The following is a 2,891-nucleotide window of genomic DNA, read 5'->3' on the forward strand; positions in this document are numbered from 1 at the left end:
CACTTCTTGCAACAGCTGATGAACGGCCAGGTGCTTTTCGCATCCAAGCCCACACCAGGGAAAGACCTTGAGAAGTTTCCGGTGGCTTGCCTGGTTCAGCTGGTCAGAGTGTGGCACTCGTGGAGGCAAGATGGTGCAGAGGAGCCCCTGGGTGGCTGTGGGCCTGGGGAGGATGGCTTTTGATTTTTCGGCTTGACCGCTACGGGCAGCAAGGCCAAAAGTCAGATGGCCGGCTTTCCCGTCCACCAGGCTCATCAGGAGCCCTTAGTCGACAGGCTCGGAGAATGCGGGCATCGCCCCCCACTACCTCTCGCATGCAAAGCGAGCGCTCTGCCGCTTGAGCTAATTCCCTGCAGCTGGCCTGACTCTCAGGCACCGGGCAAAAAAAGGCAAGGGCTCTGTGGCCTTAAGCAGAACACAGCCTGAAATGGGGGGGAGGGGGGCGTGCTACCCAGAGCTGGCGAAGGGGGTCCGAGTCCCAGCCACGCTCCTCGGCACAAACACCAACGCTCCCTCCCTGGAGTGTGTCTGGGCTGAGAGTTAGCCCCTGAAACAAGCACCAAGCTTCAGAAGACAATGCAGGGATAGATCACTTGACGATTGCCTGCTCTGGCCATTGCCTCTGAAGCGCCTGGCATCGGTTACTGTCAGAAGACGGGATAGTGGCCTAGCTGGACCATCGGTCTCACCCAGGAGGGCCGTTCCTATCTTCACCACTTTCCTCTAACCCAAGCAAAGCCCGGAGCAGGCCCAGCTCAGCAACTCTAGCAGACTCCCTGGCCTCTGGCCCAGCATACAGCAAAACGACCCTGCCTCCGCCAGGATAGACAGCCACCGACTCCCTCTTCCAGACCAACACAGCCCTTCCCTACTTTGGCTGTCTCCAAGCTGTCTGCGTGCTCTGCTCTGCTCCACGGCTGCCATGCTGCCTGAGATCAGGAGGCTGCGAGGTCTCACGGTCTCAGCTGAGCTGGTATCGCATGCCACCCCGCCCATCTCCTCATTCCCTTCATGGACCCCTGGGATGTGAGTAATTCTGTATTTGAGTGGCTCTCCCTCCCGGCCAATGAGCTTGGCGTAGAGTAGCAGGGAGGGAGGAGGAAAGGGATTGTGCTCCAGTGAGAGCTCAGAAAGAAAGGTGCAGGTCCCCCACTAGAGCCCAGCACAGCAGAGCAAAGCAGAGCAGAGCAGGCTGGAGAATGTGTGTCTGGGTCTGACTACTTCTCCCCTGCTCTTCCATTTGAGCTAACTTCCCCCAGCTGTCGCCAGCCTCCCAGTCAGCGCAAGGGGGAGAAGGGCCGGGGTGGAAGAGCTTTGTGCTCCGCAAGGGCTGGCCTTTTGGGAGGCCAAGCGGGGAGAGGGATGGAGGCCACTGGAGGAGCTAAGCCGGCTGACTGTCCATGGCTTCTAAAAGAAGGGCAAGAGAAGGTCCCGCGGCTGCCTTGCCGCTGGAGAATGCGGGCATTGATCCCGCTGCCTCTCACATGCGAAGCGAGCGCTCTACCACTTGAGCTAATTCCCCTACCTTGGCAAGTGCTGTCTTGATCCATTCATTCGATAATGGAGGCCACATCGTTCCCCGCGCCAGCCGGTGACTCCTTCCAAAAGGGTCAGGCAAGAGAGGGTACCCCGTAGGCCGGCTAGCTCAGCTGGTTAGAGCGTGGTGCTAATAACGCCAAGGTCATGGGTTCAAGCCCTATGCTGGCCAATCGGGGTGCAGGAGGGAGAGGGTGGCTTCTGGTCTTTTGGCTGACTGCTAGGGGTGGCAGAGGCCAAAACCAGGTGGGCCGGGAGCGGGCAAGAGCCCTGCTGGGCGCGGGCCCAGGCGCCGGGCAGGAGGAGGCTCCGGACACCTCCTTGGGCTCCCCTCCCTGGGCTCCTCGCTCCACCTGCTGCCTGAAAGGAACTTGGGCCCGGGGAGGAGACGGGTGAGCCCGGCCGGCTGCCTTCCAGGCTCATAGGAGGCCAGGCTTGAGCTGCCCACCCACGAAGCCAAAATCGCAGGCCTGCCGGCTCGCCCCCAGTATCCACAGAGGGTTGACCTGATGGCCCGAATTCTTGCCGGCCGCCAGCTCCACCCAAATGTACCCGACGCCGGATCACGCTCCCCAGCCCAAGCCACAGAGGAAGGCTTAATACTCGGCACCCCAACCTAGGGGAGAGGCTTCACACTCCGCCGGCGCAGGGTGACCTTTGGGACTTCCCTGGACACCATCCTCCCACCGCCCACAGCCAGACCCCCCAAGCCCACCCCTCCGACAGGAAGGAGCAGGAGGACCACTCCGCCCAGGGGCACCACCACTCAAAGTCAGCTTCACTTGCTTTCTCTTCTACCCCTTTCCTCCCAAGTTATGCGCGCCTCACGGAAGCCAGCCCTGGGAAGACATAGGCACTGCACTCTGACTGGCGCAAGACAAACGCCCACACCGAGAGTTTAGCACGGGCTCTTGAGGCACTGGAGGAACCCCATACAGACGCACTGACGGAGCTAAGCTTTACGGCCAAGGGCCCTACCTGTGCAGAAAGCCAACTTGCTTGTGAAAAAGACTCCTCTTTCGGCTCCCCTTCCAAACTTCCAAATGCCTCCAAATGGGAAAAAACACACACTGAAACACCCAAACGGTCCTAACACTGGGTTCAGGACCCGCCAATCAGAGTCTGGAGTTCTGCCCATGGTGTCTGTACTATTGACAAACACTAATTGCCACAATCTATTTGAAGCAGGGTCAGTATGAAGTCTACCCTGCCACCTGTTGGTGATCAGTTGTCAAGGCCTTTTGGGGCTGATGTCATTTTCATGGTTACACCCACCCCGGATTGCATGATGGGAGTGCTTTCCCAAATGGTCATTTCAGCTGCTGTGCGATGCCCAGTCTCTTTGTTATTAGGCC

General features: G+C 59.3%; 1 non-coding gene across 1 annotated transcript; it reads left to right on the forward strand.

Moving 5' to 3' along the window:
* Nucleotides 1–1,634: 1,634 nt before the first annotated feature.
* Nucleotides 1,635–1,708, forward strand: TRNAI-AAU. The gene has a single exon. It is a non-coding gene; the product is annotated as a tRNA-Ile (tRNA).
* The last annotated feature ends 1,183 nt before the right edge of the window (nucleotides 1,709–2,891 follow it).

The sequence above is a fragment of the Mauremys mutica genome, unplaced genomic scaffold, assembly GCF_020497125.1.
Source record: "Mauremys mutica isolate MM-2020 ecotype Southern unplaced genomic scaffold, ASM2049712v1 Super-Scaffold_100292, whole genome shotgun sequence".
In the NCBI taxonomy this organism is placed as follows: Eukaryota; Metazoa; Chordata; order Testudines; family Geoemydidae; genus Mauremys; species Mauremys mutica.